Source organism: Sceloporus undulatus, chromosome 6 (genome assembly GCF_019175285.1).
Source record: "Sceloporus undulatus isolate JIND9_A2432 ecotype Alabama chromosome 6, SceUnd_v1.1, whole genome shotgun sequence".
NCBI lineage: Eukaryota > Metazoa > Chordata > Lepidosauria > Squamata > Phrynosomatidae > Sceloporus > Sceloporus undulatus.
The window spans coordinates 96,948,207-96,970,102 of record NC_056527.1 but is presented as its reverse complement, the minus strand read 5'-3'; the positions used below and the strand labels follow the sequence as shown (position 1 = coordinate 96,970,102).

Here is a 21,896-nt window from a genome sequence, read left to right as displayed (position 1 = left end):
GGCTCGCTTTTCCCGCATTGCATGCTGGGAATTGAAGTTCTGGGAGTGGGAAAGGACTCCCAATTTCTGTCACGTCAGCTCTGTACTCTAGCACATCACACTGCTCTGTGTCCCATCCTAGCACTTGTTACCTGAGGTGGCTGCTTTGCTTAATGGTAGGGCAGCCCATGGTTATTGATCACATATTGTTGGATGGCAACTTCCATCAGCCAGTTGTAAATAATGTTGGGAGTAGCAGTCCAATAAAAACTAGGTCACACTTTACCCACCCTCATCTAAAGAGCCATTCTAATCTTGGTGCAAACTTGATTATGGGATGCAAACAGAGAGGATGACCTAAGCATCAATGGGACAAGATGACTGGATCATTGTTGGCTCTCCTGGATTGCCTGCCAGCATTCAGTACCATTGATATCATTGGCCTGTTTGTTTTATGGGAAGCTTGAAGGCACTTTTTTGCCATGGTGCAGCTATATTTGGGCTGAATGTTCCTGTAAGGTAGGGCTGGATGACTGCTGTTCAGCCTCATGGCCTTTGGTTTGTAGGGTTCCACAGGGCTCAGTAATGCTCCCTATACTTTTTAAAATCCAAATTAAGTCTGTGAGTGAAATACTTTGGGTGTTGGGAACCAGCAGTCTTCTGGTGATACCATGTCTTTTACCTGTCTTTTGCAACTGATGCCCAGGAGCATATAGAAGTCAATCATTTCTGGTTGCAGAGAAGAACTGGATGTGAGTGAATAAAGTAGTCTCCAGTTCAGACAAAAGAGAGGTTCTGTTAGATAGTAGGAAAGCTAATTTTGGATGGGGATCACAATATATTCTGGATGGAGTTGTTATTCCTCTCAAAGACCAAAGACACAACTTGGGTGTGTTCCCAGTGTTCCCTAGCATTGAGCCAGGGCAGTTAAAGCGGTCTCATACTGGATTATTTCCGCAGTGTGTTTTGGCCCTTAGTAAAGAAATAAGGTGTGTGTGTGTAGGGGGGAAGGTACCATAAGGTACCATAAGCTGTGGCTGTCATCTTCAGAGAACACAGAGAAGTTGCCAGCCACAGATGCTGGCGAAACGTCAGGAATAAACTCTTCTAGTCTTCTAGAACATGGCTACATAGCCCAAAAAACCCCACAAAAATCTATGGATGCCAGTCATGAAATCCTTCGGCATCCAATAAAGGGATCATTGTTTGGATGCTATTGGATTGGTCAGGTTTCCTGAAAGAGGAAAACATTAGTTCGACAGTAAATGACAATTCCCAGGATTCCCTAGCAACTAAAGCGGTCTCAAATTGGACTATTTCTAAAGTGTGTGTTTTCTCAAAATCAAAAAAAAAGTGGTCCCAAACACAAAGTGCTTCAGTTCCCAAACACACTGCAGAAATAACCGTTTGGAGCCGCTTTAACTGCGGCTGTATCCACACTGGAGAAATAACCCGGTTTGGCACTGCTTTAACTGCCCTGGCTCAAAGCTATGGAATTCTGGGAGTTGGAGTTTGTTGTGGGGTCTGGAGCTCTAGGCCCCACAACAAACTCCAACTCCCAGAATTCCATAGCCTTGAGCCAGAGTTAAAGTGGTGCCAAACTGGATTATTTCTCTAGTGTGGATGCAGCCTGCCTTGGCTCAGTGCTAGAGAATCCTGGGAACTGTAATTTATTGTGGTCTGACAGAGAAGGCTCAATATCTCACAAGAAATATGTTTGTGTGATGTTTCTCTTTTTGTATATATCATGTTTATTTTTTTGTTATAATTATGACTTTTCTGTTTTTTCCCTTTATTTATGTTATTTCTATTTGTGTTCTAATAATAAAATAAAATAAAATAAACACCCCACTAAAGTTCCCAGGATTCCCTAGCAGTGAGCCAGGGCCTCAAAGTGGGTTATATATATATATTATTTCTACAGTGTGTGTGTTTTTGTGGTACTTTGTGTCAAGGTCCCTTTTAACTCAAGCCCCGCCTCCCTCATGGTCAACATCTACATATGATTATGAACGGAGCTGAGGGGAGCGAGGGCTATTTATAGAGCCGGGGGAGGAGGGGGGCTGGTCATGTGACGCCGAATGACGTCACCGAATGTTGTTGTTAGTGTTTGGCGGCGAGAGCGAGCGAGAGCCAAGCCAGCTGCAAAGATGGAGGAGAAGAGGAAAAGGAGGAGGCGGTGGAGGCTGTGGTTATGAAGGGCTGCCTTGGTGCCAGGGACGGCTGCTTATAGGTTTCCCTCTTCCCTTTCTTCCCCTTCATTCCTTTCTCTGCGGTGGGGAGGAGGAAGGCATCTGGGCCCTTTGATTTTGCAAGCTTGACATCTTGCAGGAACATCTGCAAAGGGGGAGAAACACAGCAGCAGAAGGAGAAAGGGAAGAAGGAGAAAGAGAAGGAGGAGAGGAAGAAGAAGAAGAAGGAGGAGGAGGAAAAGGAACGCGCCATTTTCTCTCATTCCCTGGCAGGTAAAAGGATTAGACATGGTTAAAGCGACTTTTGCATCCACACTGCAGGGATAACCCGGTTTGATAGCGCTTTTATAACTGCCACCAGGGCTCCCTGCTGTGGAATTCTGGGAATGGTATCCCTGTGCGCCTGCCTGCAGCTAGGGTCCAAAAACCCACTTTTCTGTTGTTGTTGAGACTGCTTTATTAGCTGACCTGCCTCAGTGCTAGGGAATCCTGGGAAGTGTAGTGTTTGTAGGACATTGAGCCTCCTCTGTCAGAAAGAGCGCTCTGGTGGTGCCACAATAAAAAGACTACCATTCCCAGAATTCCACAGCAGTTAAAAGCGCTACCGAACCGGATAATTCCTGCAATGTACTAGGTTCCAAACATACTGCAGAAATAGTCCACTTTGGGACCGCTTTAACTGCCCTGCCTCAATGCTTGGGAATCCCGGGAATTGTAGCTTGTATTGTGGCACCACAACAAACTACAATTCCCAGAATTCCACAGCATGGAGCCATGGCAGTTAAAAGCACTGCCAAACCAGATTATTCCTTCAATGTAGGTCCAAAACTCACTGCAGAAACAATCCAGTTTGAGACTGCGTTAACCGGCCCTGGCTCAATGGTAGGGAATCCTGGGAATTGCAGTTCTTATTGTGGCACCACCAGAGAGCTCTTTCTGACAGAGGAGGCTCAATGTCTCCCACACACTACAGCTCCCAGGATTCCTTAGCACCGAAGCACAGCAGCTAAAGTGGTCTCAAACTGGATTATTTCTGCAGTGTGTTTTGGATCCCAGAGTCCTGGCTTCTGGGTTTCGTTGGTGGAGCTGAGGAAAGGAAGGGGTTTGTTGGGGAGGAACCTTGGGGGGGCCTTGAAGGCTCCCTCCCTGCTAACTGCAGTGGTTCTCCACCTTTGGGTCCTCTAGAGACTTAAATTCCCAGGACTCCTGAACAATGAACAATGAATGGGGACTTCTGGGAATTGGAAGTCCAAAACATCTGGAGGCCCCCAAGATTGAGAAGCATTGCCACTAGGTTTGCCCTGAAGAAACACTACCTGAGGGGAAAGGGAGGTGGTTGGGGATGGAAAGGTTGTGTTGTGTTGTGTGTGTGTGAAAGTGAGGGAAAGGGCAATGTGTGAGTATGTGGGGTGTGTATTTGTGTGTGTGGAGGGTTTTAACGGTTCATTGGTAGGACAACCTGTGCCAAAAGTATGTGGCACCAAGGCAGAGTTGAAGTGTTCCTCCATAAGCTCCTCCTTCCCTTTTGATCTGTCATTGAAAAGAGAACCACCTTGACCATATATGTGTGTGTGTGTGTGTGGAAGGGATGCACACTTGTCCCTCCATATTTGCAGATTTGACTTTTGCGGATTTGATTATTCACGGATTTGATTAATATGTTCTATCTAGGAATATCTAGGTCCTCTGGTGCACCTCCATGTTCAACTTTAACTAAAAGTTGCACCGAAAGACCTATAGATTCCTAGAGAGAATACTCTACAAGGCATTTGTAGCTCCTCCAGTGTGGTTCTGTGGTAGTGTCTGTTGGACGTTGACCGCAGAGTTGCGCTGGAGGAGCTAGAGGTTGCTAGAGAGGTGTCCTCTCAGGTAAAAATGTGGTGTTTTTGTTATTTGCATTTTTTCCATTTTCACAGGATCTTGTGCCCCTAACCCTAGTGAATATAGAGGGACAAGTGTATATATGTGTGTTTGTGTGTCTGAGAGGGATGCATTCAAGTCTTTTAGCCCAAGACTCAAGTCAGGTGTTGAGTCTCTTATCTTAGAGTCTTTATAAGATGCAGTGGGACCTTGTTATCCACTGGGGTTTGGTTCCAGGATCCCCAGTGCATAGCAAAATCCGTTGATGCTCAAGTCCCGTTAAACATAATGGCACAGCAAAATGACGTCCCTTACATAAAATGGCAAAATCAAGGTTTGCTAGTTGGAATTTATATTTTTTGGAATATTTTCAAGCCACGGATGCATGAATCCGTGGATAAAAATATCTGTGGATAAGGAGGGTGGACTTTTTACTTTCAAGTTATTGTATATACCCATATATACAGTCTAGAAATTTTAGTCAAAAATGGACCCCAAAAACCTAATTCGACTTATCCGGCTTATCAATGTAAATACTGTACTTTAACTCTTAGATTCTTTGTTATGTGCACCTAAGTTTTACCCTTGATTTATCCATGTATCATAGCAAAATCCATAATTTTGGCCCAGAACCTACCCTCGATTTATGCATGAGGTCAACTTATAGGTGGGTTGCAGACTGCCATAAAGTATGCGCTCCGCGCGTACTAGGGTTAGGAAGGGCCGTACCTTCCTCATGGCCCTTCTTCCTAGTATGCGCGGAGCGTGTCCTTAATCGCAGCGCCCATCCACATGGGCGCCACCATTTTGACGCCCATCCACATGGGCGCCACTTCCGCGTTTTGAAAAGGAGTGCCATTTCGGCGCTCTTTTTTCGCTGCACCAGGAAGCCTCGCAGTCTGGCCGCTGGGGCTTCCCTCTGCAGCGAATGGCGGTGGCGGGAGAATGGCCGCTTGAGAGTGGTCTGTAACGGGCCAATGTTGAGTATATACGATAAGTCTGAACTCGAGTAGTCTCAAGTCTCTACAGCAGTGCATCCTTCTTATCCACTGGGGTTTGGTTCCAGGATGCCCCGTTAAATATAATAGCATAGCAAAATGGTATCCCTTAAATAAAATGGAAAATCAAGGTTTACTATTTGGAATTTATTTTTATTTTTAAAAAATGTTCTCAATCTGTGGATGCTTCAATCCGTGGATAAAAAATCCGTGGATAAGGAGGGCCAACTGTATTATTATTATTAATTATTATTTTTATTAAAGTTATTTATAAAGCACTGTAAGTTTGCACAGTGCTGTACATGCTGAATATACAAGATACTATTAATAAAAAAAACTTGCCTAAGGTTTACAATCTATGTAAAACAAAATAATAGCATTAAAACATAGCTTAGAATACATCAAAACACGCCTACTTTCAAGTCTCAAGTCCTTGCAAGCTACTTTCAAGTTAAGTTTGAACTCAAGTAGTCTCAAGTCTTTGCAAGATACCTTCAAACCAAGTCTTGAGTCTCAACCTTCAAATCCCAGGTTCTTGCAAGATACCTTCAAGTCAAGTCTCATGTCTTTAGGTCTCAAACCTTCAAGTCTCAAGTCCTTGAAAGCTATTTTCAAGTTAAATCTGAAGTTAAGTACAGTGGTACCTCGGGATACGAAATACCCAGGTTACGAATTTTTCGGGATACGAAAAAATCCCATAGGGATTTATTGTTTCGGGTTACGAAAGTTTTTTCGGGTTACGAAAAAACTCCGGCGCTATTTTAAATGGAGCCGCGGCAGAGCCGCGGCTTTTTCCCCATTAGCGCCTATGGCATTTCGGCTTACGAAGGCTTTTCGGGTTACGAAAGCGGCCGCGGAACGAATTATTTTCGTAACCCGAGGCACCACTGTACTGTAATTTCAAGTCTCTACCTTCAAGTCTCAAGTCCTTGCAAGATACCTTCAAGTTAAGTCTCAAGTCTCAACTTTCAAGTCTGAAGTCCTTGCAAGAAATCTTCAAGTCAAGTCTTATGTCTTCAGGTCTCAAACCTTCTGGTCTCAAGTCTTTGTAAGATGCAGTCAGCCCTCCTTATACACGGATTTTTTATCCACTGATTCAAGCATCTACAGCTTGAAAATATTTGTAAAAAGTTTGAATTCCTGATAGCAAACCTTGATTTTCCATTTTATATAAGGGACACCATTTTACTCTGCCATTGTATTTAATGGGACTCGAGCATCCACAGATTTTGTTATTCACAGGGGATCCTGGAACCAAACCTCAGCGGATAACAAAGTCCCACTGTACTTTCAAGTTAAGTTTCAAGTCAAGTATCGAGCCTCTACCTTCAAGACCTTGCAAGATACCTTCAAGTTAAGTCTCAAGTCAAGTTAAATCTCAAGTCAAGTCTCTGTCTTCAAGTCTCAAGTCCTTGCAAGATACTTTCAAGTTATGTCTCAAGTCAAGTAGTCTCAGGTCAGATATGGCTCCGATCCAGGTTATCTAAAGGGCCATATTCTCATACATGAGCTTACCCATATTTTGAAATATTTTGGGATGACCCTTCTCTCTGTCCAACCACCTTAATATGTATATCTGGTGGGAACATGGGAGAGGGCCTTCTCAGTGGCTGCTCCCAGGCTCTGGAACTAACTTCCAAGAGAGGTTAGACTGGCATCCTTCTTGTGATCTTTCCTTCAGGCAGGTTAAGACAGAAATACAAATAACATTTTGGCAGGCATTTGGAGACTGAGTTCTCAGTCTCCAGAGTTGTGCTGCATTGTCTATCTGTATTTTGTTGTTTTTAATAGCTGTGCTTTTTTAACCCGTTTCAGTTTTGTGGATAATGTAATGTTATTTTTAACTTTTGCATTTAGTGTATTTTTAGCTGTATTTCTTTTAACTGTTCCAAGTCAGCTTGAGTCCTAGAGTAGGAAAAAAGCATGATGATGATATGATACATGGGTAAATAATTTAAAAAACTCACAGAACCTAGTTCCCAGAAAGTCTTCCTAATTCCTAAATGGAACTGAGATAATGTGCAGACATCAGCATCACACTCCCTTACGCTGTATTAGGTGCAAAGCAGAACTGTGAAGAGAGCAGTCACCCAAAGCAGAAGAGGAGTTTGGTGATGCTCAAGGCATCTGAGGCTTGCATCTGTTTATAGTACAAAAATGCACTTGTAGCTAATTTAAGGTGCCAAGATAAATTATTTATTTTTCACCCCTTCCCTACTACTTGATCAGGGGTGTTCGGCTGGGGTAACTGAAAAGCAACTTGAAATGACTTTGATGCCAGTGCATTATGATAGTCCTAGGAAACATGCTTCCCTAACCTTTCAAAAGTAATATTTGTAGCCTTCAGTCACATGATTTTCAGATCTGTCTGATTTAAAAATGTTCATGTTCTGAAGATTATTACGTATTCTTTTTTTTTTGCATTCTGTAAGTAGTTAATGTCCTTGCTTGGCTGATAGTTGTTTTTCCCCCCCCGCATTATACTTTGCTAATTTTTTAACACTTATTAAAGAAAAAATGTGTTTGCAGTGCTCTGTGTGTGAGTGTGTAAGAGGGTCAGTTAGTGAGAGATATGGGAGAGTTAACTTTGAGAAGGACCAGGATGGACTTAATTCCTCAAGCTGAATATGCCTGTTTGGCCTTATCCCATGTTGTTCTTTCAGGTATTTGTTTGGAGACGGGCTGACAAGCATAAATTGTTTGTGTAATGTGACAGAGGGAGGTTGGAGGCTTGTTTTAATTTTGCAGAATGCTTTTACATTTGGACTGCTTCACTTGGAATCTTGTTTTCGTGGTGAATTACTGCATATACTCATGTATAAGTCTAGGAATTTTAGTTAAAAAATTGACTCAAACAACCTGAGTCAAAATAACTATCTCCTGGTGAAAGACAAGAATGTAATCTGGACTGGAAGCACACTCTCATCCATCCATCCTTTAGTATGAGCATAAACAGTTATGCCTGATGGATTTTTGTAGGCCCTTGGGCATTATTTTCCTTTGCTTCCTCTTTAGATTCTTTGTTACATAATCCTAAATTTTATCCACAGGTCATATCAAAATCCCTAATTTTGATCCCAAAACTGCTCTTGATTTATACATGAGGTTGACTTGCAGTTAAGTATATACAGTATACACTGGCATCCAAGATATGCTTTTCACCCAGGCCTAACTGCTGAGGGATCTTTATGAGTTGCAGGTCTTTTTTGTAACCTCCTCTAGTACCTGGCTTACCATTTGCTTGTGTCCTTGCTGTATGGACACTGTGATTTGGTGAACCTGTTTGCTCTGTTTGTAGCACACAGGGTCTGGATTAGATGAGTGTGCCCTGATGCAAAACAGAAATAAAATTTATGTATGTAACCTGCTCTGCTTTTTGTGTAGCCTTTGAGTTGGGAAGGTTCACCATGAACGCTCTAGGCAAGTAACTATTTTTTAACCTTAATCCCTCCCCCCAACACTAGCCATCTGTAATGGAGAGAATACAATACTGGCTGTTACAAAGCTTTTGAACAGGATTATTGAGATAATAATGTGTGAAGGGTTTTAAGACTTATACTAGATGGTCCTTTGTTTTTTTCCATTTCTGTGATCCAGCAGTCTTTTTACCCTAGCCCAGCGTTTTGCAAAAGGTCTCTAGGGGTTATGCGAGAGACCATGATTGGGAAAAAACAAACAAACCTTTTTTGAATTATAGATACAATAATTTTTATGCAGGGTTCTCTGAGACCTGAAAATTATTTCAGGGGTTCCTAGGATATAAAAGTGGACATGGGCATCTAGCTCCTCATTAAAACCTTATCTTCAATTGTCCTGTTCCCTAAAAGAAATGTTGATCTGTTTGCATTGCAGAACCTATATGGAGAATGGCCCAAACCCTGTAGCCCAGAATTCAGTATCAGGTACTCTTGCTTTAATGGTGTGCGTGGATATACAAACTCCTAGTTAAGTTTTCCTCCCTCCCTTACAAAGCCTCTTTAGTTTTGGCCAAACGGCAAATGAGAAATGCTGTCTTAAGACCTAAATCCCGGTGAAGGGTAGTTCTCCTATATTTACAGAAATATGTTTTTGGTAGATTGAGAGCTCTGCCTTGAACCTTGTAAATAATAATGAAGTGCCTCTGAACATATGGTGTACTAGAGTTCTTCTGCCTTACTGCTGAATAACTACAAGAAGGTTAAAGGAACAATAGGGAGCTACTTAATACTGAGTTTAGGGAACCTTGTCCTTCCATATGTTTGGAATTACAACTCCCACAGTTTTCTGCCATTGGCCATAGTGATTGGGGCTGGTAGGAAATAAGGTTCAAACAAGTATGCTCCTTCCCCCCACCCATCTCGCTCGATACTTGGGATAATGTACATTTTTGCATAGAAGGCTATCAACTGTAAGGAAACGTTAAATCCATGGAGTTGTAACAGCTGAATGTCATTTGCTGCGTATGTTTAAGCTTGCTGTTCTTGATTTGACAAGGCTGTATTTAAGAATCCTTGTGTTAAATGAAGAGGAAAATCAAAAGAAGTCAAGATACATTTATTAGCTGAGCTGAGCATGAAGGTTATGTGAAGTGTTACTGGTTCTTTAGAAGGGATGTACAATTTGAGCACTGATGTTTTGCTTGATGTGGATTGGCAGCAAGAACGACATATTGCTCTTCCCCATCATCATTTTAACTGCCATGCTGCTTGTTAACCAATTGGTTCACTTGTAGGAGATCTTCAGGTTTGATCTGTCCTTGGTGTTTGTTCATTAGTAAGACCCTGCCTCTTATTAGAGGCAGCTGAATCATGCCTTTGACATAGGACTGAAATTGGACAGTATTTATTTATTTATTTATTTATTTATTTATTTCATTTATATCCTGCCTTTCTCCCCAGAGGGACCCAAGGCGGCTCACAGTCTCATCTGGAACCGTGGTGGTTCATCTTGCTGCATTCTGACAACCTGAAAAATCAAGCAGTACAATCATGAGAACTTTTGCTGTGCTTGTCAGGTCAATAGACTTGATGGTCACGGGTGGGTGCATGTATGGTCCTTTGGCCTCTGTTTTTTCAAGTACACTTCAGTGAAATGGACATGTGGAAAGATTTTTGAAACTAGTTAATATGATGCTGTTAAAATTTAATAATTAAATACAATTACATTTTAGCAGTTGATTATAGTGGAACCATAATCGATAATAGTCTTGTCTCTCACACACAAAAAATGCTGGCACTACATCAGTGCTAGGGCTCATACATGTTGTTAAAAATTGCCAGTAAAACACATTGGAGAAATAATCCAGTTTGACACCACTTTAATGGCCCTGGCTTAGTGCTAGAGAATCCTGGGAATTGTAGTTTGCTGTGGCATCAGAGCTCTCTGACAGAAAAGACAAAATGTCTCACAAAACTACAGTTTCCAGAATTCCCTAGCATTGTGCCAGAGCAGTTAAAATGGTCTCAAACTGGATTATTTCTTCAGTGTCTTTTGGACCCTGATTAAATTGGATGAGGATCATAACAGCTGAAAATACAATTTTTCTGTTTTCAGGGGGGATCTGATATTAGATTTGGAGCTCCTAACTCTTTAAATAAACCAAAGAGACAAGTGAGATACAAATGTTCACTGCCGTTACCAGAAGTAATGTAAGCCAGAAGGAATGTCAATCAGAGATACATGGTCTTCCAGGTGTTTATAGTTTGTAGGTCTCAGCATTGCTACCTAGCATAGCCAGTTATGAGGAATGATAGGAGACCATATGTTGCTCACTTCTGTTCTAAATCCCTCAGCATAGGAAACTACTGTTGTACTTTCCCCAGCTCTTTTCTGCAGATGGATGTTAGAGAAGAGAAAACCTTTCAGTATTACATGTGAACACTTGTAATAGTAGTTCACTGCTTTTCCTTTCCCTAGTGAAAACTTTTGTGGAGCAGAAAAATCTGCTTTATACCTGATCAAACTACTGTATTTGTATGTCTACTCTCATCAGTAGCAACTTTCTAAGGTCTCCAATTGTTCCCATTAACTGCTAGTGAATAATTTTCACAGTGTAAATTTAACTGAAGGCATCCAGTTATTGAACCTGGAATGCTTTGTAGTTAAAGATGTGCTCTCCTATTAACCTTTGCTCTCTTCTGTGCTTTGGGAAGAAGAGTTTGGGAGAAGTGGTTCAGCCTTTCTGTTATCCATGAAGTATTTGAAATCTAGGTTGCCATTGAAAAAGTGCGTAGACCATCATGGTAAAGTTATGTGATCTCTCAGTTTTCCTGTCCTCTGTAGACTGTTGCAGCAGTTGGGCTTTTATTTGAACTCGAGATATGAAATGGTGGCTGGATGTTGCATACTTTAATTGAAATGTCATGACAGTCAGCTCAGATACAGCATGAGAAACAGACACATAGGCTCACTATGTGTAGGCATAGTTCCTATAAACTGCAGGTAGTTGTTGTTTCAGACATTCCTCATGGGAGTTAAGGCCTACTCTCATTCTTAGATTACTTTGCAAGCTCATTCATTTCTTGTCTCTGTCATTCAAGCATGAAAGAAGGTAGCTGACCATGTAAATTCCTTCTGTCTGTGTATTTATCAAAAGTGAAAGTTGTGGACTGCAGCTCCCACTGTGCTTTATCATTACCTATGTTATCTGGGGTTTCAGGGAGTTGTAGCCCAAAACATATTTTAGCTGAACTGTTCCTCACACTAGTGTTGTACTGTGTAAAACGAGATTAATAATAATGGTGGTTACATTCATGCTTTCTGCCTCTTCTGCTCTGGATTTGCTTTTTCTCCCTAAGACTGATCTTGATGTTCCCCAAACTTACAAAGATTTTATCATAATTCCTTGACTAGATAGTATGCTATAGGTGAGAAGGCTGACTTGAAATGTGTAGTGTGGGTCACTCTTTAGTTATTCGTTCTGAATGTAATCGGAATTGTATGCCCTGTATTTGTATGGCAAAGTGCAGCCCTACAAAGGTGCAGACTTTCAGGCTGTTTTTATGGCCTTCAGTCCCAACTATCCATTTTCTGATTCAAAAGAAACATGAAAAATTGCATCTACTGGAAGTCTCCAGGTAGGACAGTTCACTTTTTAAATTGGTTGCTGCCAGCACTAAAAACCAGTCTGTTTCTCAAAACCAGAAGTGGATTTCACACCATTTCCATTTTTTGTTTGTGTTGTGGCAGTCTCTGTGACCCCCAGAGGGTCTCAAGGGCAGAAAATGAGCTCCTAAACATGTTGCACATGCAAACCCTGTCCTAAGGTTGGGTCTAAGTTAGTTAATGAATCTACAGTGGTACAGAGCTAAAACCTATGTAAAGCAGATAGTAAGCTCCAGGATGAGTGACACACATGAAGTATATGGTCAAAATATTAGTTGCATGTGTTTTCTAGGACAACTGTAGTGTGATATGGGTCCTGTCTAGCAGTGTGGTTCCCATGCCAAAGGTGGAAGAAAAGTGTGAAGAGAACAATGACAGCAGCTGCTGCTGGTGGAGCAACTCCAATTCCCTCTTCAATCTTTGTCCATCCTTGAAGCTGATTGAGACAGAATTGTGTCATTTTCTAGCAGACTGATTCTCTAAGCTCTTCACAGTTCTGTCCTTTTACAATCTATCATGGTCAGCCACATTCTCTTGTTAGCAGTTCTGTTACTGACATATTGTTCTTCTCCTTCCTTTTAGGATTCCGTAGAAGAACTTTGCCCCTTTGTCATAAGGGATGTTCCATCAGTGTTGGCAGGACGGCATTTGACCATCTTCACTGTCAACCCCTTAATCCTTATGTGAACGCTGCTGTAGTCCTAGCTCTGCAAACAGCTGCCTTTTCCTTGCTGATTGTTCATTGAAGGGCAATATGAACTCCACAAATGAATCAGGTAGGTGAGGAAAGGGTAAAACCTGGGTAAATTACTTACTTGGACTACAACTCCCTGAAATCCCAGTCTAGAATTACCGTGTAGTTGTAGTCCAGGTAACTTTTCTGAGGGTGATGGGAGGAGTGGGAAAGCTGCCAGTACTGTTCCCCCCCCCACCTGTTGGCCAGATGATATGGTATTACTCTGCTGGGCAGATTTGTAACTGCACACTGGAAGATGCTTAGCGTGAGTAATGAAAACAGAGCCACTTCCTTCAATATAGGCACAGAAGGGTTCTTTGCTGTATAACATTCACAAATTGAAAAGGAATGGAACCTATGGACCTAGGATATGTCACTGTTCTATGTCTATATTAGCTGAAGACTTGTCAAAAGTGATGGAAAAGGGAGTGGAGGAATGCCCAAGTCTTTTCCTCAGCCCCTCTCAGCCACTTAAAATGCTTAAATAAAAGCACTTAGATAAAAGAACATACAATTTTGCAAGTTGCATCCCTGCTGAGATTACAGTAGTTTTTGCCATTTTTTTTTTTGTGCTTTGGGACTTTTCCTATGCAAAACAAAAAAGTCCTTGGCCTGTTACAGACTGCCAAAAATAAAGCTGCTTCAGGTCTCTTTGGAGGTATGATATTTAAATGATGCATGATCCTAAGTATCCAGAAGCTGCACCAAAAGCTGCACTCTGGTGCTTAGAATGGAGTGTGGCTTTGGCGCAACCTCCGGACTCTTAGGACCCATGCATCATTTAAATAGCATACCTCCAAAGAGACCCGAAGCAGCTTTATTTTGGCAGTCTGTAACAGGCCCTTGTTTTTTTCCTACCAAACCTTTTCCCCACATAGAAAACAGTATATTTTGTGCAGAATATTTGTCTTTGTTTTCTGTGAAAACATGTTTTTCTTTCTCACAAAAATTGTCAGAGATATTAAAAATCTTGTGGCTGACTATTTTTTCCATGAAGTGTTTTGGGATTTTTTCTTACAAGTGTTTACAATTGTATTCAAAACTCCTTGTTCCCCAGGAGAAGGCAACCTTGCTTCATCACTTTCTTTACTAGTTCCATTGTGACAGCTTTACAAGTAGTTCTTCATTGAATCCACATCTTGTGAGTAGGAAAAGAGAGTTCTTGGCTTTGCCTCCCTTCCTGCAAAAGGTAGGCTCTTAAGCAGGAAGGAGGTATTTCATAGGATTTCTATGTTTGGCTTAAATCTTATTGCTGTTTCTTTCAAGCATTTCAGTATACAGCAATTAACAACTGCAGGATCATACGGATTTAATTTTAACCACCCAATCTCTTGCTGGTCGAGTATGAATCATATAGTGGTATAAGAGCCAAAGTTCATATCAAAGTTGTGGTAAATGTGAGTGTGACCACACACCACTTCAATTGTCAAAAGAAGAGAATGTTTTAAATTGATTAAAATATCTGAGCCCTTTCCTATAGAAGTACAGTCATCCTTCCCACTTTGCAGGGTGATTCCGGCACCTCCCCCCCCCCCCGTATTTGGAAAATCACACATATCCAAGCCTATTGATTTGAATAATGGAGCTTGCACCATTTTGGCCTTCCTGCTTGCCATCTGCAAATGATCGAGACCACAGACTCCAAGTCTACGAATTGGGAGGGTCGATTGTATTGCACCATGGAATGTATGCATCATAATACTGTAGTATCCTTTCTGTCTGTTTAGAGCAGCACCTGTTAATTGCATAAAAAGGTATAATGACCATACTTGATAAAATGATATGACAAAGCCCTCATAGAATCATAGAGTTGGAAGAGACCACAAGGGCCATCCAGTCCAACTCCCTGCCATGTCCCAGTACTTTGGTTTTCTGTGTGAAATAATACCATGTACACATTTGGACATCTGTTGTTTCAGAGAAAGGCAAAAGTGGCTTTTTTCCTGGTGACCGTGGAATATAAAATCTGTGGGTTGGTAAAAACAAAACCAGTAAAAAAATTAAAAATCCACATGGCTGAATATGCAATTAGGCAAAGTGAGAGACAGCTGTCTCAGGTGACAGTGGTTGGGGTTGAGGAGCAGTAGCGATTTATTCTGCTATTTGGCTGAGTTGATCTGCCCTACTCCATATGCTGTTTTGATCTTTACATATAATGACCAGTACTTTTGAATGGAACCTGGAAGTGTGTTGGTAATCATAGTCAGTGCAGCCATTTCAAAAATGGATATAAAAGGATCATACGCCCTGTTAACCTATCAGCACTGTTGTTGCCATGTACTAGATCAGTTTAAGTTTCCAGAGGCTCTGCAATAGCAGCCTGATATAGAATATGCTAGAGTGGTGATTCTTAATCTTTGATCTTGTAGTAGTTACGGTAGTTTCAACTACTAAAAAGCTTGACTCTTGGCCATGCTGGCATGGGCTTCTGGGGAGTCAGATCCCAAGCATCTGATGGACCAAATGCTGAGAACCATTATATTGCAATAATCTGTGGTATAACTAAACATCTGCCAAAATGGATAGATCTGAATTTAGGCATGGGAAATGTGTGGTATTTGAACTGGTATATTTTGAGTAATTGTTGTAACAGGTAAGTAACAGGTTCATTGCAGACCAGGAAAGTGTGAGGTGAAACTGAATTTTTTAGCCAGTGTAGACAGTTTCTGGGAAATTCAAGATCCTTAAGGCTACCTTCCTGTTCTTCCTCGCGAGCAACCACAAGTGTTTTGCCTACAAATATACAAAATTAATAAATTATCTCCATCTGATCTATATTACTAGACATCACCCTGCCTTAAAATAACTGTCTGAGGTATTTATGGGCTGGGATACAACACTTAGGGGAAGTGGCAGCTGCAGTCTTTGGGGGATAGAAACAGCTGGCTGCTCAATGATGGGTAATCAGAAGTGAAGTGAGGCAGAGAATCACTAGAAGACACTGTGAGTGGCTTCTGGACAACGTTAAAAGCAGATACGCTACACCAAGATTGGGAGGATTTCACCATTAGCAAGGAGTATACTAGAGCTGTGGCAAACACTGAGAAGAAAAGCAATGATGTCCAAGTAAGGAGGAGGTTACAACAGATTTCCTTTCCTGCTCAGTGTCACTATTTTAGGTGTTTCTACAACTTTGCTTTTGACAATATAACACATTTTTTGGTTTAACTTAGGGTCAGAATGAAGTGGCCTGTGGGCTGCCCTGAAAATAATTATTGCTTGTAAAAAGGAGAATCCTGGCAAACTTGGCAATTTTCCTTTAAACAAGATGCAGGATCCCACTGCCCTGTCTCTCCCCAATTTTATCTACTTGATACTGGATTGCAAGTATTCCATTAAAAGGTAGCAACCAGACAAACAACTTAATCTCCTTAGTATTTTAACTATATTTTCAAATAGAGTAAATTTCTAGTCATCATAGAGGGAAAAAGTATTGAAAGCCTGATGGAAGTGATTTTCAACAAAATTAATCTTCTGTAGGGGAGTTGTTAATTACAGTGATAGGTCAGATCCAGATTTAAGTTAGTACTCCTCTCTTGGGGGTTTACTAACCTCCCTGTCTCCAGACAGATGTGAAATATATTGCTTAGGCCCCATAAAAGCAACAAATGGGTTTTTTGATTCCAGAGGCACCAGCAAACCAGCCAGCAGAGGAAAAATCCCTTAAATCGTAGAATCTTACTGCTTTGTCCTGATTGACTGGAGCATTACATAATACTTTCTGGGTCATTTCAGCCTCTGTGACTGAAACTTTGCCAATGTCTCAAGACTGTTTTCAGCTCAGATTCACTTTTCCCTGTTTTATGTTTTTGATTTTCACATCAGCAGCACAATATAACTCCATGTATGTGATCCATAGTATTGAAAATACATTTTAAAAAAATCTTACTTTGAATAAAGTGTTTGGGCCAGTTTTTCATGCTAACAGTCTTCAGTGTAACAAATCTCTGTGGGGTCCTATTTAGAGTTTAATGTCTTGAGAGGTGCTGCAGTTCACAAGACTTCATAGGCCTGCTCCATTCTTAAAAATGTGAGGAGGCATTGTGGTGCAATAGTTAATGTGACTGACTACAAATGGAAGACTCATCTTCAAATCCTTGTTCAGCAGCAACAGCTATTTGGCAATCTTGGGCCAGTTGCTGCATCTCAGCCTAATTTTCCCTAAGAGGATTTTGAGGATGAAAGTGTATGTGAGTGACAGACAGACAGAGGGAGTGGAATCCTGTCTTCCATTTTGAACATCTTTGGTGGAGGAAAGTGTGCAGATTTTCAAATATGTATCCCACCAACTGTGGTGTTTTCCACTCAGGCAATCCCACCAGTGCCACCAGCTGTGCGGATTCCGCTCAGGCAATCTCACCAATATGGCCAGTGTAGGGTTTCTACCCTTTAAGCCACCAAATGTGACAACTTCCACAGTGCTCACTGCAATTACAAAAAGGGAGGGCTTTTCCTGATCCCCACCACTGCCACTGTGTAAGGACTTCTTCCTGTGTCACCTATGTGACACCAAGTGGATATAGACTATCTAAATGCCCTCAAGGTACCTGTGAGGATTTATGCTTCTGTCCTCAATGGACACCACTTCTCTATATTCATTGCTGCCACCACAGACACCTTATCTCTGAATCCAAGCTCCCAGATAGATAGTGTTTCTGGAGGCCAAAAGTATGTTAAAACAAAACTAAATCTTTACTTACAGAAGTTAACCATATCAAAGTAGATTAAATGTTTCATAGAGTCATAGAGTTGGAAGAGACCATAAAGGCCATCTAATCCAACCCCCTGCCATGCAGGAACACACAATCAAAGAACTCAGATGGCCACCCAACCTCTGTTTGAATACTTGCAAAGAAAAAAGCTCCATCACACTCCGACGTAGCATATTTCACTGTCAAATAACTCTTACTGTCAGAAGGTCCTCCTAATGTTGAGATAGAATCTCTTTTCCTGTACAGTAGTTTGAATCCATTGCTCCAGGTCCTATTCTTTGAAGCAGCAGAAACAAGCTTGCTCCATTCTCGATATGACATCCCTTCAAATATTTAAACAGGGTTATCACGCCACCTCCTAACCTTATCTTCCCCAGGTTAAATATACCCAGCTCCTTAAGTCTCTCTTTCTTACACTTAAAACTCCACTCATTCTCTCTCACTCTTCTCAAGTTAACTCAGACCAGTCATACTAAAAAACCCACCAAACCACACTTCTCTCACTCCAAACCTAGTCTAACTCAAAAACCCTTACCTAACTGCACTCCTCTCAGACTGAACTACCATCATTCACCAGCCTTATGCAAATTTCTTCAATCATTCCACAAATAACCATTCATTCCAACTTTCCATTCTCTCTCTGCTTTCAACTGCTTCTTACCTTATGCTGTAATATACAATCAATAAATCAGACATTCTCAAATGCAAATCCATGACATCACATGTAGGAAACATTCAGTGGTAAGGCAAAGGCAGAGGTATCTAGAGGTGTTTTCTGCTGTTGCTGCTCTTCTTCTCTAGGCTTGGATCCAAGTCAAAGCCTTTTAAATATTCTGGTTTTCCCTTGTTGGCTTTGTGTGTGTAGCAGAGGTTCTGAGTCCTGGTTTTCTTTTTCAAAGAGTTTAATACTTGTGTTAAAAAGCTATCAACAATTGTTAAAGTACTGGAGTTGGCTGAGATGGACAAATTGGTGATGCTGGTTAAAGAAGAACTGTTTTACAATTTTAAAGATATTAGGACATATTTTTGACTTATGGAGAAGAAACAAAGGAGGATTTTAAGCCTTGAAGTATTTTATTTACATTTTACATTTACATTTTAGGGCTGAGGCCCCGATCCGCTGCTTTCCGGGCTGCGGGGAAGCGGCAAAAGGCCCCTTCCCCACAGCCTGGAAAGGGGTGTCCTTGGGGCTTCAAGCCCCAAGGACACCCCGTGGCGGCAGGGAGGAGGAGAAAGGGGCCGCTTGGCCCCTTTCTCCTTTGCGTCGCTGGCGCAGCCGTCTGAAGACTGCGCTCAGCAACGCAAACCAGGAAGGAGCTCCGAAACGGAGCTCCTTCCTGCTCCACGCAAAGGGCGCACTAAGCGCCCTGGCGCAGAGTGACGATGTCACGTCCGCGCCACCCCGTATAGAGGTGGCACGGTCATGATGTCGTCATGGCGTCCCCCATGTGGAAGGGGCGCCGCCATTTTGTACGGACTCAGTCCATACTAGGGTTAGGGGCGTCCGGAAGTGACACCCCTTTTTAACCCTAGTACGGACTGAGTCCGTACTTAAAGGCCCGTTTGTAATGGGCCAAAGGAGGATTTTAAGCCTTGAAGTATTTACATTTTTAGGTTAGAAGTGAGAGATAAAAATGAGTTAAGATACTGATATTTTTAGGCTTGGGAAGTGGGACATCAATTTTAATTTATGTTAATTTGAGTTTATATTGATTTTATGTTAATATTAATAGATATTAGTAGATATGGGGTAGCTTCTTATTATCATTATTATTTCAGTTTAATTTAGGAGGTTTGTATTTTGGAGGGGTTTTTTTTTTGGTTAGGTTAGCTTTATGATTTTATGCGTATTTGAATGGCTGTATGTTTTATGTTTTAAAACTTAATGGAAAAGATTGTTTAACAAAAGCTAGCAACAGATGCCAAGAGGAGCAAGATGACAGTCTAGTAGTCTCCATAGCAACTCCATATTTCTGCCTGCTTTTACCTACAGCCAAGAGTAAGCCCTTTCCCATTTTGGAATGTTGATTTAATGAGAATGTCATTGCTTTTGTGTCCACAGAGCACTGTGGATTTAACTGGCAAATATAGGTGTATTTAGGTGAAGTGAAGATGCTTGTCTTCCCTTTTTTTCTTCCACTGTTCTGTCTGTTGAAGTTTCCTTTTATACAGCAAACAAAGGGATACCTGACACTGACATTTTTTCTGGCATTTAACATGTTGTGCTTGCCTCCTGTTGTTGAAAAGCAGCCGTGGCTGTGAACAGGGTAACATTGCTCATCTTCCAGTATACCTATTTAAAAGTGGCAGGATCCGTTTTCCCATTGGCAGAAGGAGACTGCTAGTGTATCCTGGATCTTTATCAATGGCAGGGCTTAATTGACACCATGAAGGGTCCACCAGAAACATGTGAGAGTAGTAGCATTGTAATGTACTTGAATATTTCTGCAGCACTTTTCCTGGGCTGATAATGTTTTGCCTATGTTAATAATCTTAATAATCCTATAAGGAAGTTTAGTATTATTCTTATCTCTATATTACAGACTAGGGCAAAGGAGAGGCCCTAAGAGATAAGAGGACATTCACAGTTGAGCCAAGGTTTGAGCTGGGTATTTCCAGCTCATGGCTTCTGATCTTCAACATTTAAGGTACAGATTAGATTTCTCTTTTTAAAAAAAGGTCAGTAGTGGAGGACATACTTTATGTGCAGCAAGTTGGTTCTTGGCATGTACAGATAAAAGTATCAAGCACTAGGAGCTGGGAAAAGCCCTTTGCAGCCAGAAGTGCATGGAGAGTTGCTATGAGCAAGAATAGACAGTACTGGGTTAAATAAACAAAATAATCTGACCTGATATGAGATAGTTCCCTGTTTTCTTTTAATGCACAACCCATGATTACACAGCTATGATTAGGGGACAGGGCTTCCATGTCAAAATGTGTCTGTTCAGATGCACATAGTTTGCGTCATCTCCTTTTCAGAAGTTAACCATTGCCCCATGAAGCTTTCATGCTGACTGCTACCTACGATGCTTGGTGTTCTCCCTCTACCCTGTAAAAATTGATTCTACATTTTGCTGAAGACTTAAGTAATCCATTTTGCTGTTAGTACCATTTTGAAGGATAAGCCATGTGGATTTCAGAATTAAGTGCCACACAGCATCACCACTCTTACTGGCTTTTTATGCAAAGGAGAATACACCTTCCATGAAAACTTTAATATATTCTAATGTAATGTATACTAATATAAAACTTGGTATATTATGCAGCTAGTATGCAGTGTCAAGGCCCAGTATTAGTGAAACTGAGTAGGCCTGAATGAGAAATAGAAGAAGCTTGTCAGCAGATGTCATCTAAAATCATTCAGTTTGCTTATTGTTACACATATGTATGAATGAGCCAATCTGTACATTTGTGTCATGTTGCTGCCTACTTCTTTGCCAGCCCCAAATATGTATAATAGCACTTCAGGCATACCTTGTTTGACAAAGCCTCTGATGAGGAAGCTTTTAAAAACTATTATTAAAACTATTATTTACACCTCCAAGCCTTAATGCATCAGTGCATTGCTTATGCATCTATGTATGTATCACTGTGGTGCTTGTGGCTTAGTAATCAAGATTGGAGGCTTACTGTGATGTGTGAATGTGGCTATGCTGACTTCCTATGTTTCAGTGGCTTTCAAACACATCTGATACACTCATGCAGTCTGACTGACTTCTGCTTTCTTTAGTCATCCCCAGTATCTCTCTCAAGGCTTATCCGCCATCAACATTCTGTGAACTTCAAAAGTATTCTTAAAAAGGTACAGTGGGCCCTTGGTATATGCTGGGATTTGGTTCCAAGACTCTCCGTGAATACCAAAATCAGTGGATGCTCAAGTCCAATTATATACAGTGGCATCTTAAAATGTGCCCCTTATATAAGTGGCAAAATCAAGGTTTGCTTTTTGGAATTTATATTATTTTTCAATATTTTCAAGCTGTGGATGGTTAAATCCATGTATAAAAAATCCATGGCTATAGAGGGTCAACTGTCATTTCATTCATAAATCTTTGCATACATACAGAGTTCTCTGAGAATGTAAAAACTAGCACCTTATTTACTGGTGGGCAGCTGTTTATGGGAATCATCCTGGTAGCAGACCTAGTTCCCAATAGAGATTTAGCATGGGAAGAGCTCTGGTAGAGCCTGGATAAGCTGCCAGAGGAGCAGCCATAAAACTGAGTAGATTTGCCATTCTTCTTGTAAAGGGTCCACCAGTCAATCCTGATGGGGGCTTTTTAATTTCCATTTGTTAAGATTTATGATCCCCAGACTTGGCTAGTCAAGTTACTGA

At 41.2% G+C, this 21,896-nt stretch overlaps 1 long non-coding RNA gene across 1 annotated transcript; it reads left to right on the top strand.

The window, feature by feature from the left end:
* Positions 1-2,071: 2,071 nt before the first annotated feature.
* On the top strand, positions 2,072-21,305 carry LOC121934842. The gene is made up of 3 exons (XR_006104685.1): positions 2,072-2,444; positions 12,695-12,888; positions 21,291-21,305. It is a non-coding gene; the product is annotated as an uncharacterized LOC121934842 (long non-coding RNA).
* The last annotated feature ends 591 nt before the right edge of the window (positions 21,306-21,896 follow it).